Genomic DNA, 15,430 nt, shown 5'->3' on the forward strand with positions numbered 1-15,430 from the left:
TAAACAATGATCATATTTATGCTCATAACACATAGAAAGCAGAGTGTCAAAATAAATGCATATTTTTCACACTGGAACAATGTTACTAGCAAAAGGATCAGTTACTGGTTGACACAGAACACAAATGTAGTAACGTTATGTAAAACCTGTATAATACTGGCCTGGCCAGAACGGAATTTACATGTTCCCATTGATGTGATGTTCCAAAAGGATGTAGGAAAGATTTACTGGACTAGTTCCAGAGATGTGGGATTACAGGTACAAGGTTAGACGGCACAATCTGATGTTGTTTGCCTTGGAGAAAGCGCTGAAAGTACAATATATAAGTACAAGATTATGACTAAGGAAAAAAAGTGGAAACACTTTTCATTGGCCGATTTAAAAACTAAAAGCACATATTTATATGCAGATGTGAGACAATTTTTTTATTTATTTTTAAAGTGTGTACAGCAGATATGATACTATTAGGATACTGGAACTTGCTATTACAACAGTGGAAACAATCACAGGGCTTTCAAGAGGAGACTGAATAAACAATTCAGGAAAATTAATTTGCAGTTTGATGCATAGGAACAGTGGAATTCAACTGCTGGATTTTTCTACGAGACTCAATGGGCTGAATGGCCTAATTCTGTGACATTATAAATCTATATTATGTTAATTATTAGTCCATGACTGAGTATTGTCCAGATCCTACTGCATGCAGGCATAGAGAGCCTGAATGCATGGTCTTTAGCAGCAAACTTCTAAAGCTTCTTTCCCAATATTAAACTTTATATATTAATAAAACATGTATTCTCGAATCTACAGTGGGTAATTTACAACTAGCTCACCTGGACTATCGCTCTTCCACAGAAACATTCATGTTACACAGTGGCGAGACAACCTACTTAAAAGTCTGCTGCTGCTGCTACTGTAAAACTGTGTTTTACTGGGACTAGTTTGTTAATTACTGGTGAATGTACAATGGACTAACTAACCCACAGACGCCAGTCATGCAGAACAATTCAATGGGACAAAAATAGCAAAATTACAGGCTAAATTGAGGTCATCGCCAACACAAATATAGCCTGGACTGATGTAGACAAAAATTAAGCGCATCTAAAGAATTGTCTGGGCACTCACTGCGGACTGATGGAATCTGCCAGCAGCAATATTTCAGCCAGTTTATTACAATAATAGTAATTTGCTGTGACTGCACTGAATGTTAATTCTAAATGAGAATTAAGTTAAAATAAAATGGATTCCCGAAAATATAGAATGCTGAAAAGGGTGCCACAGTATGAAAAGGCAGAACTACTCTAAATTCAGAAATAATTTCTGAATTTAAAGGAGTAAACTTGGCACCTCATGTTAATTGGATTTACCCCTTTTCTAATGTATTAAAGAGCAATGAACATCAAGGCCTTGTCTCTGCGCATCCCTCTGCAATTGGATCCTCAACTTTCTCATCCACAGACCATAGCCTGTTCGAATTGGCAGAAATACTTCACCCTCATTAACAATCAGCACGGGAGCACCTCAAGGCTGCGTGCTCAGCCCCCTGCTCGACTCACTCTATACTCATGATTGTGTAGCCGGACATAGTGCGAACTCCATTATCAAGTTCGCAGACGACACCACCGTTGTGGGACAAATTACAGATGGTGATGAGTCAGAGTATAGAAGTGAGATCGACCGATTGACCAAATGGTGCCAGCACAACAACCTGGCTCTCAATATCAGTAAAATCAAAGAACTGATTGTGGACTTTAAGAGGAAGGACGAGGACCCACAATCCTGTTTATATCAATCGGACGATGGTGGAGAGTCAAAAACTTCAAATTCCTGTGTGCATATTTCCAAAGATCTTTCTTGGACCCAGCACACTGATGCAATTATAACGAAAGCATATCAGCGCCTCTACTTCCTGAGAAGATTACGGAGATTCTCCGTAGAGGATTCTCCTGAACCTCTACAGGTGTACAGTAGAGAGCATATTGACTGGTTGCATCATGGCCTGGTTCAGCAACTTGAACGTCCAGGAGCGGAAAAGACTACAAAAAGTTGTGACCACTGCCCAGTCCATCACCTGCTCTGACCTCCCCACCATCGAAGAGATTTCGGCTATTTAACACTACAACCCCATATAAGCTCTGACCTACAATAGACTATTATTATTATTGCACTATTTGGTTTTTTTTTTTTGAGTATGTGTGGATATATATATTGTGAGTATGTGTGTATATATACACACACAAACACTGAACTTTTCTTTTCTCTCTCTCTCTCGTTTATCATATCATACTGTGTTTACATATTCTGTTGTGCTGCAGCAAGTAAGAATTTCATTGTTCTATCTGGGACACATGACAATAAAACACTCTTGACATTTCACATGAAAGCTGCATTAATTCTTTTATCAACACTTTAAAAAATGATTACATTGGCTTGACAGAGGTCAGAGCCGGTGATGGACAGGGCAGTGGTCATAACTTTTTGCAGTCTTTTCCGCTCCTGGACGTTCAAATTGCTGCACCAGGCCATGATGTAACTAAGTCAATATGTTCTCCATTGTACACCTGTTGAAGTTCAGGAGAATCCTCTTTGACATACCGAATCTCCAAAATCCTCTCAGGAAGTAGATGCGCCCATGTTGGTACTGAAGTTATTAAATCAGGTTACTTTTATTCTTCTTCCTTATAGTACCAATAATGGAATTTGTTCCTCAGAAGGCTGTAGATGATTGGCCAATTGAAATTTTCAAGACACGAATTGTACATTCAAGAGTCAAGAGTGTTTAATTGTCATAAACATTGATAACTGAACAATGAAATTCTTGCTTGCAGCAGGGCAACAGACCTGTAAACACAATGTACATAAATACATTATAAGCAAAAATTAAATATGGATATCAGGGAATTGTGCCAGTGAGAGGTAAATCAAATTGAGCAACTGAAAACTGGTTCCAGAGGACATATTACCCACTCTAGTGCCAAACTCTAAATTATTAAGGGCATGGTAGGTAGATGAACATAGGTAGAATATAAATATAGAATATGAATATAGGTAGAAACAATGTCACAGTCTGGGCAGAGTAAAACATGTATTTAAGAATGGGTCCACTCAGAGTTTAACATAATTATTTTACTCCACTTATGCCAAATGTGAGTGTACAAACCACCCCAATTGTTTCCATTCTACCCATATCCTGAAGTAGGAATTACTATCTATCTTTCTGGCATACTTACAAAAACTAATGTAGAAAGACACAAGCACAGATGGGAGTAGAGAAAACAGTTCATGGCAGAATTAATTGAAAACTATTGGTTGTACCTGTAGCATAGGGTCTGATCCTGGACTAGAAACAGTAACTGCGAGTTTAAATCCCTCTAGGATACATTATAAAGTATGTTAAATCTGATAACTTGTGGACTGGCATAAACAAATGACCATGTTAGCTGCAATGATGTGGTAAAAGTTCCTTTACTCATGTTTGAAAGGGGAAACTCATCCACCTCTGATCCATGCAACCTCGTGCCCCGGGCCAAATTTTGCCTTACTAATGTCACCCACAATCGCAAGAAAAATAGCAGAGAGAAGAGAATGAAAAGCTCTTTTTGTCAAATATAACTCAATGGAAAAATGCAGTACAATGACACTCAAAGTTATGAGAAGCATAACGCAACATTAGCTAGCTGGATATGTAGTTTAAGTAAGGCAGACAACAATTGCACCAACTGCCACCTGACCACCAAAGAGAACTTAAATTACGAATGATAGACACAAAATGATGGAGCAACTCAGCGGGACAGGCAGCATCTTTGGAGAGAAGGAATGGGTGACGTTTCGGGTTGAGTCTGAAGAAAGGTCTCGAGCCGAAACGTTGCTCATTCCTTTTCTATAGAGATGCTGCCTGTCCCGCTGAGTTGTAATAGCAGCGCATTTTAAAAGCAGTAACAGGATCAGTCCAAGTCAGCATGGATTTACGAAGGGGAAATCATGCTCGACAAATCTGGAATTTTTTGAGGATGTAACAAGTAAAATGGACAAGGGAGAGCCAGTGGATGTCGTGTACCTGCACTTTCAGAAAACCTTAGATAAGGTCCCACACAAATTTAGTGGGCAAAATTAGAGCACAAGGTATTGGGGGTAGGGTATTGACATGGATAGAAAATTAGTTGGCAGACAAGAAACAAAGAGCAGGGATTAAAGGGCCCCTTTCAGAATGGCAGGCAGTGACTATAGGGGTGCCGCAAGGCTCAGTGCTGGGACCGCAGCTATTTACAATATACAATAACGATTTAGATGAAGGAATTAAAAGTAACATTAGCAAATTTGCAGATGACAAAGCTGGGTAGAAGTGTGAACTGTGAAGAGGATGCTATGAGGATGCAGGGTGATTGGGACAAGTTGGGTGAGTGTGCAGATGTATGGCAGATATAGTTTAATGTGGATAAATGTGAGGTTATCCACTTTGGTGGCAAGAACGAGAAGGCAGATTATTATCTGAATGGCATCAGATTAGGAAAAGGGGAAGTACAACAAGACCTGGGTGTCCTAGTACATCAGTCACTGAAAGTAAGCATGCAGGTACAACAGGCAGTGAAGAAAGCTTATGGCATGTTGGCCTTCATAAAAAGAGTAGTCGAGTATAGGAGCAATGTGGTCCTTCTGCAGTTGTACAGGGCCCTGGTGAGATCACACCTGCAGTATTGTGTGCAGTTTTGGACTCCTAATTTGAGGAAGGATATTCTTGCTATTGAGGGAGTGCAGCGTAGGTTCACAAGGTTAATTTCTAGGATGGCGGGACTGTCATATGATGAAAGAATGGAGCGACTGGACTTGTATTCACTGGAATTTAGTAGGATGAGAGGGGATCTTATAGAAACATATAACATTATTAAGGCAGGAAACGCAGTCCCGATTTGGGGGAGTCCAGAACCAGGGGCCACAGTTTAAGAATAAGGAGTAGGCCATTGAGAATTGAGACGAGGAAAATCTTTTTCACACAGAGAGTTGTGAATTTGTGCAATTCTCTGCCTCAGAAGGCAGTGGAGGCCGATTCACTGGATGCATTCAAAAGAGAGTTAGATAGAGCTCTTAGGGCTAGCCGGATCAAGGGGTATGGGGAGAAGGCAGGGACGGGGGGTACTGATTGTGGATGATCAGCACATTGAATGGCGGTGCTGGCTTGAAGGGCCGAATGGCCTACTCCTGCACGTATTGTCTATGTATCTAGTTACATTCAAAATTGTTGTATGTCTAAATTTGATCCAAACATTTTGATGAAGGCAACTGCCACATTTGCTAACAGCAGCATCCCTTTTAATAGTGCGAGTCATGTTCACTCAGCTCTGCAGGTGGCTGTGCTGCTGATGACGAGTGAATGCTAGACTTGGAGCAGCTGGCGCAGCAGCAGGCATGAAAAAAAGGTTCATCAAAAAACACAACCACAACTGTTAAAAAGCTTGTGCTTTTGGCAAACTGCTGTTTGTGTTTTACTCCCATTTCTGCAATACAAACTTAGATCCAAGTTTATCGTCCAATCCAAAAGTCAATTACTAAGTGCCAACAGACTAACCAGTTTTAATAAACTGAAATTAAAAAAGAAAATGCTGGAAGCATTCGGCAATCAATGACAGGATCAAGAAGCACAACAATCCTCTCGTTCTGAAACAGAGCATACCCAGAGATGCTGTCTGACTTGCTGAGTTACTCCAGCAATGTGTCTGATCCTGAGATGCTGCCTGACTTGCTGAACATTCTCAGCGTTCTATTTTTATGGCAGATTTTTAACATTCACAGTATTTTGTTTATGACAGAAAAATGCAGTCGAAACAGAATGCACTTTGTCCATTCACCAAACACAAGGTGCTTTCTGTCACACTTTTCAAACCCATCAAGTATTTTGGGTTTTTTGAATTTTAATAAAAGTATTTGTACACCTCTTATGGATTGTACCATTTGAAGCAAACACTGGGAATTACTTGCAAGCAGACATCCACTCTAACAAGTCACAGATTGTAAAAAAAAAACAAAATAAAGATTGAAGAATGGTCCCCAGTCCTAAATTGTTAAATATTAAAGTCTAGTCATAAAATCAGCTAGTTCCTAAAATCATAATTAGTTCCTCAGCTAAATGTGAGGAACTAATTATGTATTGTAGCAGAATGTACATTAGGGCCATCATTCTTTATAAAGTTTACTTCTATTATCACTTCATCACAAAGATCAGAGATTAGATGTTTTCCACAGTAAGGCAGAAGAAGGTCTCACTAAATAAAGTCTACACAAGTATAATTTTCAAACATATACATAACGGTTCAACTACATGCTATAACTTTACCATTGAAAGGATGCGATGAACAGAATGAGGGACACAACCTCCTGCAATGCGGGGCCAGCAGAAAGTTGATGTTCAAAGGGATCCAAGTGTCCTTGCACCAATTTCACTGAATGCTAATGTGCAGGTGGAGCAACAATTAGGAATGCATATGGTATGTTGGCCTTAATTACAAGAGGATTTCAATATTGAACTAAAGATGTATTACTGCAATGATATAAGGTCCTAATAAGATTGCAGCTAGAGGGGTGTGTAAAGTTCTGGCCTATGAATGAATATTCTATTGGGGAGTCCAGTGAGGATTTCTTAGACTGGGGTTTCTGTGGAGGCAGGTTTGACCTTCAATGAAAGATTAAGACCAAGCATGAATTCTGGAGAATTTAGAAACATGAGGGGCAACCTCATTGAGATCTACAAAATTCTTACAGGAATCAACAGAGTGACTACTTCCTCTTGCTGAGAAATCTGGAATTACTGTCCCGGGATAAGTGATTGGGAATTTAGGATTGAGATGAAGAGAACTATCTTCAGTCAAAGAGTGGCGAATCTTTGACATAATCTATCTAATAGCTGAACCACTGCAGTTTATATCACTGCAGTTTGTTCAAAAAATATTAAGGAAATTGTGGAATATGGGAATAAGTCTGGAAAACTAATTCCTAGGTCACAAAGTAATGCAGGAATGATTTTGAATAACAATGGAGCCAACTTGAAAAGCCAGATGTTCTACACCTGCTGTCAAATCTAAAGTCACAAATGAGACAATTTGAAGTAAATTAGGAGAGGTAAAGAGGGTCAATTTAACAAGGCAGGCATGATTTGGAAAAGTCTTAAAAAAGGGTATAAAGTGATAGCATACATGGAAAGAATATGCATCAGATTCCAATTGCTCACAGCTGCAAAATAAAAAAGGGTGGAGAATGAATACTGAAGAGAAAATTAGGAATGTAAAGCATTGGCAGTTAAACCAAAATCAATTGTAAAGCCCAATGTGTTATAAATAAGTAAATGTGAATGATGAAGGGAAAGAGGAAGATTTGTTAGACATCAAAAAGTAAATTTTGAGGCAATAGACATGTTTACATTGAAATTAATACTTTTCTACTGTCTTCACAGAATAGTGGGCATCAATTGAGGAAAAAGGCGCAACACTGAATATCAAAAGCACAAATATTGAATATTAGACGGTAATCTTGCAAAATGCAAAAAACTGCCAGCTTTGGATAAAATGTATCCCAGGATTTTCAGGGAAACAAGGGAGGAACAAGAGAAGACTCTAATCATCATCCACTACAGATGATGGTTGTGCTGGCAAACTGCAATTGTTTAAAAGGATAGTGCTAAGGAATTACAGGCACATTAGCCGAACAACAGTGGAAAGTTGTTGGACACAATCTTGAGCAACAAGTTTAATTTATATGAAAGGCTATTCAGGGAAGGATCGTGAGTATAGAACATTCAGTGCAGTCAAAATGTGTAGGAAAGAGCTGCAGATGCCATTTTAAATCGAAGATAGATACAAAATGGTGGAGTAACTCAGCGGGATAGGCAGCATCTCTGGAGAGAAGGAATGGGTTACTTTTCAACTGGTCGAGACCCTTCTTCAGATTGAAGAAGGATCTCAACCCGAAACGTCATCCATTCCTTCTCTCCTGAGATGCTGCCTGTCCTGCTGAGTTACTCCACCATTTTGTGCCTATCTTCAATGTGGATTTTAGTTAGGTTTTTGACTAAATCCAACCAGGTCTAATGATCATGAAAGTTAAAGTTGGATTCACAGAATCCTAGAAATGTACGGTATAGAAACAGGCCCTTACAGCCCACCTGGACCGCGCCAACCATGATTCCTAGCTATGTTAATGCCATTTGCCAGTGCTAGACTCACATCCTGCTGTTCCTTTCCCTATCCAGTACCTGTTCAAATGTCTTTTAAACATAATCGTCTGCCTCCATTATTGTTGCCCATTCTAGATATTCAACATCCTGTGTACCTTTAATCTCATTTAAATTTCTCCCTTATTTTAAACCCGTGACAAGGAAAAGGGTTCTGACCTGACCATCTGCCTGCATTTGGAATCTTGGAATCTTGGAAACTTTATTGTCATTCAGACCTTTCGGTCTGAACGAAATTTCATTGCCTTGCAGTCATACATATAATAAAATAACAAAACACACAATATCTCTCTAAACATTTCCTATCCATGTAGCTTTAAATGTTCTAATTGTACCTACCCCTACCACTTCCTCTGGCGGCTTGTTTTATATACCTACCACCTTCTGTGTGAAAAACTTGCCCTTCAGTTCCCCGTTAAATCTTTCTCCTCTCACTTTAAACCTATGCCTTCAAGTTTTAGACTTTCCAACCATGGGGGAAAAAAGACTGTGACAATCTATTTTGTCTATGCCCCTCTTGATTTTATGAATCACTTTAGCAACTACCAGGGCTTTTTAGCTCTAGGAAAAATATTCCCAGCCTATCCAGTCTCTCCTCATAACTCAAGCCCAACATTCCCAGCAACATCCTTGTGAATCTTTTCTGCACCATCACCAGTTTAATCACATCCTTGCTATCCTATAACAACCAGAACTGCACATAATATTCCAGATGTGGTCTCACCAACGTCTTGTACAGCTGTAACATGAAGTCCTAACTCTTCTGGTTAATGCAAATACTCTTGTACTTAATATTGCCATGTCTATAGGTGTGTTGCTATGGATCATCTCCTTATTTTTCTTATGGAACTCCCATGGTGTGCAAGATGCGGAAGGAAGCTTGCTAAATCTCCTCTGTGGAATTTCATGAATTATGGCTATTCAAGGAGGAATGAGAGTTTGGATTGTCCGATTTAATTCCCCTAAGGGTCTGTGCCCTTTCTGCTAACCGACACAATTGAAATTGTTAAAGAGATATTATTTTTGGAAATTGGAAACTTGTTGTTGCTCACATGCGGTCATGTTAGAACTACATAAAATAATGACACTGTAGCTAGAGTACTGTGCATAGATCAGGTCACCACCCAGGAAAGATATGATATGACTACAGAGTGTTTAAAGGAGATTAACAAGGATATTGCCAGAACTGGAAACATTTAGATAACTGGAGACAGGTTAGGTTGGGATTGTAATACTGTGGAACAAATAAGATTGAAGTGAGATTTAACCAGTATTTAAAATAATGAGCAACCTTGGCAGGGTGAAGAGAGTGAGCCTATTTCCCACAGCAGAGGCTTCAATACTCAGGGGACAGAAAGTCAAGTAGTAGTATTAGGTGCTGGCTTTGACACGGAGCAAATGACTTCCTTTCGATGGTGCAACTTTATGTTCTCCAAGAAAATTATAGTAAACAAATCATATTTTAAACAAATCATGAAAACTTAGATAAAAGTTTTTGCTCTTAACTTTAAGGACTGTTTTTTGGCTCCTAACTCAAAGCAGTCGTCCAAGCGACTGGACACACGATACAGCACATGCTTCTGTGAGTCATTTCCCATTATGCTAACCAGGCTACTGAAGTAGATCCATGATATAATTTCCTAACAGTATCACATCCATTCTTTTCCAAGGTCACAGCTTGTAAAATTGCATTTCCAGCAGGAAACTTCACACAGTACATTTAATTTCAACAATTAAATATTCATCAAAGAGATGCAGCTGTACAAGTCCATAAGGTCATCAATTTGGGGATAAATTAATCCCTGTAAATGTGTACTTTGTCCTTCAATTTGACTTTCAACTAGAGAATTTTCAAGAAACCAATAAGCAGCTGCCAAATGACTCAGTCGTAGTTTCCAACTCTCAGCTATTCCGAGTATTTGGAAAGAGACCAGGTTCAATCCCTGTATGCTGTGACCTACTGCTCCAGCTGACTTCGCCAAAATTCATGCCGCAGAGAGTCAGATTCCCTGAATTAGGGACGCCCAGATCTGCTACATCTGTCACTGCTATCCCTTACATTTACCACTGCTAGAGTACCCGGTGCGACAGGCAGCTGAGACTGGGATCAGGTTTGGTCGTGAAACAGTGACTGCAAAGAGGCAAAGACAAAGAAAATAGAATACACACTCTGGGAGCTTCTGATATATCCATTTCTGTCGTGAATATCACCAGTCTTATATTTTTTGTTATTCATGTAGCTGATACCACAGATTTGGAAGCTTGCTCGAAGGGTTGTTGCAATTTATTGCCAGAGTGACCTTTCGCAGAAGGGATGATAATTTAAAGATGCATCAGGCACTAATCAAATTGTTGGCCATCTATAGATATCCCTATACCAGCCAATGTTATGTGTCTGGACCAATCTTTACACCTGAATTGGTTATCTATTAAAGATAATAATTTCAAATGTAACGATGAGTCCTGTTGGATAAGCTAACTGGATCATAGAGCAGATTCTGTTCTTTCTTAATTTAGACCAAGAGATCCCCTCGTTGAAACAGAATTTTATGGGATTTAACGGTAGATGTAGAGTTTATGATACATTTGGTAGGGGTGCTTAGAACCAGGAGACATTTTTAGTTTAATTTAGTTTAGAGATACAGCGTGGAAACATGCCCTTCGGCCCACCGAGTCTGCACTGACCAGTGATCTCCGCACATTAACACTACCCTACACACACACACACTAGGGACAATATATATCAAGCCAATTAACCTACAAACCTGTACATCTTGGGAATGCAAGAGGAAACCAAAGATCTTGGAGAAAACCCATGTAGGTCACGGGGAGAACGTACAAACTCCATTCAGACGAGTACCAGTAATCAGGTTCGAATCCGGGTCTCTGGTGCTGGAAGACAGCAGCTCTACCGCTATGTCACCGTGCCGCCCGATGTCTCAAAATAAAGCGTCACTCATTTGGGGAAGGGACAAAAATATATATTTTCCGCAATGAGGCTGAGGAATCTTTGGAGTTCTCCATAATGATGCCTATGGAGCCTCAGTATAATCTGCTGTATCCTATGACAACCTTGCTCAATTTCCACAACTCTGGCAATTTTTGATTTGTCTGTAACCCTACTAAGCAGACCACTTACATTTTCATCCAAATCATTTATTTACATCACAAACAACCTAGGCCCCAGTAATGATCCCTGCAGAATACCACTGGTGACATACCTCCAGTCAGAAAAACAACCGCCCATCACTACCCAGTCTTCTATGGCCAAATTAATTTGAATCCGATTTATCAAATTTCTGTGGATCGATCACACGCCTTAAATTTCTAGATCATGAATTATCTTGTTTAATGCTGTACCAAAATCCATCTAGACAACATCCATTATCCAACCGTCATGAATTATCTTCGAAGATAGGCACTAAATGCTGGAGTAACTCAGCAGGACAGTTGGCATCTCTGGATAGAAGAAATGGGTGACGTATTGGGTCGAGACCCTTTATCATGTCAAAAAAACTCAAGTTTATAAGACATGACTTTGCCTACACAAAGCCATACTGACTGTCCCTATCAACTCGAAGGTAGATAAAAATGCTGGAGAAACTCAGCGGGTGAGGCAGCATCTATGGAACGAAGGAATATGTGACGTTTCGGGTCGAGACCCTTCTTCAGACATGCTTTTTCAAATGGAAGTAAATCCTATTTCTAAGAATCTTCTCCAATAATTTCCCTGCCATTCTTGCATGGATGACGGGCAGAAATTTTCCAGATTTGATCCCTATTGCCCTCCTTATACAAAGGAACAACATTAATAATTCTATATCACTAGGAGACTTTCAAAGGTTAACTTAATGTGATGCAGAAGTAACAAAAGGGTACAGTTCAACTTGCAAAAATAAACTCAATTTGTAAAACAGAACTTAGCAACACTAAATGTGAGCACCATTAAGATATTGGCAGGAAATTCTTTAAAAAATTGGCATTAAAGTATAAAAAAATATATATTTTTGTCTCAATGTAGAAGATGCAATGCATAAAGACTGGTGCAAAAAACAATTCATAATATTGGGTAGTGTCAACATGGAGTTATGTAGTGAAAATTATGTTTAACATAATTTGTTTATAGAAACAGGGAACTCCAGCTGCTAGTTCACAAACAAAAAGCAACAAAATGCTGGAGTAACTTAGCAGGTCAGGCAGCATCTCTAGAGAACATGGATAGATGACGTTTCAGGCAGGGAACTTTCTGCAGAAGGATTATGGTGGTGGAATGAAAGCTGGAAGAGAGAAAAGGACAGGACAAAGACTGGTGAGCAAGGGAGGATTTTGATAGGCAGCTGGTTGGTCAAAGGCCAGAGGTGAAAAGACAGAAGGTGCGAGACAAAGGATTGAAGAGTTGTGAATTGTGAAGTTAGAGAATGGAAGGAGAGGGGAGAAAAGGGTGTTAGTCCAGGTGGGAGGTAGGGGAGCGAAAAGAACAAGCGTAGACCAGTGACTGTTTTGCTGGACACGGTCCACCAAGGCCTTTGGGGCTCCTCCATTGGCAGAGTTTGGCCATAAGCAAACTGGTGACAGAGGGTTTGGGACCTGTTCGCCCATTCTCACACCAGGACTGGAGGAGGCACAAATGCAACTCTCGGCCCTATGCAGCCGCAGAAAAAGTCTCACTGACCTGATGACTCCGAGTTAAGGATGACAGATGGCACCAGCTGGGCGAGATTAAAAAAATCAGTCTGTGGGAGAGAAAACCGTAGTCAAGGCTTTACCTTGAGTATTTGAATCTTTCACAAAAAATACAATTGACAGAAGGCCTTAATAATAAAGAATGAGAAGTGATACATTTGTAGTGCAACATTGTCTGTTTCTGTGTGCAACAGTATTGTGCCAGTTTTAATGTGCTGCTGTGCAGAATCATTACAATTCATTGCACCTTCTGGTGTTCAGCCTCCTAGCTACATTCGTAGCTACACACTTGAGCCAGTTCTCAAAAGGCATTCAGCTGCAGAGTGGTGTTGCAACTTAATGAATAGAAACCGCAATGATGAGAAGTAGATGGGAGAAGTCTCTCTGGGGTCAGTGGGATCTGCACAAGGTGAGGAATATTGGCAGCACAAGGCATGTTCCTTGTGCAAGGGACCACAGAGTTACAACTGTGTGTTCCTGCTTGCAGGTTGCCAGGGAGAACTGACCCGCTAAGGGCCTGTCCCACTTACGAGATGTGACGTGTCGTGGGATGAAGACTGTTTGGTGGGGAGTAGTCTCCCAGAGAGTCGTACCTTTTTCTGGTCGCCGCTAGATTTTCAACATGTTGAAAAATTTCCGCAACCTGCTGCAACTATGACGGGTGCCGGAAAGTCGCTGTAAAAATCGTGTAAGTGGGACAGGCCCTTAAAAGAGTAATACTGCACAGGACTAACCGAAGAATGGCTGCAAGAGAAAAAGGACACAAAGTGCTGGAGTAACAACGGGTCAGGCAGCATCTCTGGAGAACATAGAAAGGTGACGTTTTGGGTCTGGGCCCTCCTTCAGTCTTATCAAGGGTCTTGACCCAAAACGTTACCCGTCTACATTCTACGGAGATGCTGCCTGACTTGTTGAGTTATTCCAGCGTTTTGTGCACTTTCTAGTAAACCAGCATCTGCAGTTCTTTGTTTCTACACTAAGAAGGCCTACACTTTGAAGAATGCCATGCAGACTAATCCACAAGTCTTCTCTCTGAATTTGTAGAGCAGAGGGGTTTAGGAGTACAAGTACACAGTATCCTGAAAGTGGTATTACAGGTAGAGAGAGTAATGGAGCAGGCTTTTGGCACACTGGCATTCATCAGTTAAGGAACCGGGTACAGAAGTTGGGAAATTTATATTATAGTTGGTGAGGCCATTCTTGGAGTATTATGTTCAGTTTTGATCATCCTGCAACAGGAAATATGTCATTAAGGGGAGAGAGAAAAGATGGAGAGAGAGAGAGAGAGAGAAAATATGATTTTTGAGGTACTGTCAGGATTTGTGGGCCTACATTATAGAAAGAGGTGGAGCAGACTAGAGTTGTATTCCTCTGAGTTTAGGGAACTGAGGGCATAGGTGTTTGTTAGATGTTTAAAGAGCATGAAGGACATGGACGGGTGAATCCAGAGTGTCTTTTTACCAGGGTAGGGAAATAAGGAACTGTAGGGCATAGGTTTAAGGTGAGAGGGAAAGAAACCAAGGGTCAGCCTTTTCACTAGTGTGTGGTGGGTATATAAACGATATGCCAGAAGAAGTATTTGAGGCAGGTATAGTAACAAGATTTAAAAGGCAGGTATATGGGTAGCAAAGATTGAGAGGGATATGGGCCAGGCGCAGGTAAATGGGAGTAGCTTCGATGGGGCATCTTGGTTTGTATGGATGAGCTGGGCCTAGTGTCATGTTTTTGTGCTACAAGTCATAGGAGCAGAATTAGGTCACTTGGTCCATCGAGTCTACTTCCCCATTCAATCATGGCTTATCGATCTTTCCCTCTCAACCCCATAACCTTTGATGCTTAATAATCAAGTAACTGTCAATCTCCGCCTTTAAAATTCCCAATGACCTGACCTGCACAGCCATCAGTAACAATTAATTCCACACATTCACCACCCTCTGACTAAAGAAATTCCTCTTCATCACCTTTCTAACGATATGTCCTTTTATTCTGAGGCTATGGCCTCTGGTCCTAGACTCTCCCACTAGTGGAAACATAGACTCTCTCCAGATATATTCAGAAGTAGACTTATTTTCAATGAGGTCACCCCTCATCCTTCAAAACCCCAGCGTGTGCCGGCCCAGTGCTGGCAAACGCTCTTCATACGTTAACCCAATCATCCCCCGGATCATTTTCAGAAACCTCTTCTGGACCCTCTGGAACATCAGCATATCCTGCCACAGATATGGGGCCCAAAACAGCTCACAATACTCCAAATACAGTCTGACCTGTGCCTTATAAAGCTTCAGCATTACACCCTTATTTGTATATTTTAGTCCTCTCAAAATAAGTGCCAACATTGCATTTGCCTTTCTCACTACCGATTCAACGTGCAAATTAACTTTTTGGGAATCCTGCACCAGCACGCCCAATGACTAATTCAAATGAAACATAACTACTTAGCATTGGAAATTCTAAATAGATCATTTGCAGCAGGTAACATTCTTTTTCATACAGAATTTTGGGCAGTGCAATATTGTTACTTTTAATTTT

At 40.4% G+C, this 15,430-nt stretch overlaps 1 protein-coding gene across 3 annotated transcripts in view; it reads right to left on the bottom strand.

The window, feature by feature from the left end:
• The window catches only part of LOC116988581 (protein tyrosine phosphatase type IVA 2), a 67,988-nt gene that overhangs the window by 36,676 nt on the left and 15,882 nt on the right, over window positions 1–15,430 (bottom strand). The window contains exon 2 of one of the 3 annotated variants that reach the window (XM_033045427.1): window positions 12,891–12,951. The exons of the other annotated variants lie outside the window; for them this stretch is intronic. The gene's annotated coding sequence lies outside the window, so the exon portion shown is untranslated. The remainder of the gene's footprint in view (window positions 1–12,890; window positions 12,952–15,430) is intronic. 3 annotated transcript variants of the gene reach the window in all.

The sequence above is a fragment of the Amblyraja radiata genome, chromosome 27 (genome assembly GCF_010909765.2).
Source record: "Amblyraja radiata isolate CabotCenter1 chromosome 27, sAmbRad1.1.pri, whole genome shotgun sequence".
Taxonomy (NCBI): Eukaryota; Metazoa; Chordata; class Chondrichthyes; order Rajiformes; family Rajidae; genus Amblyraja; species Amblyraja radiata.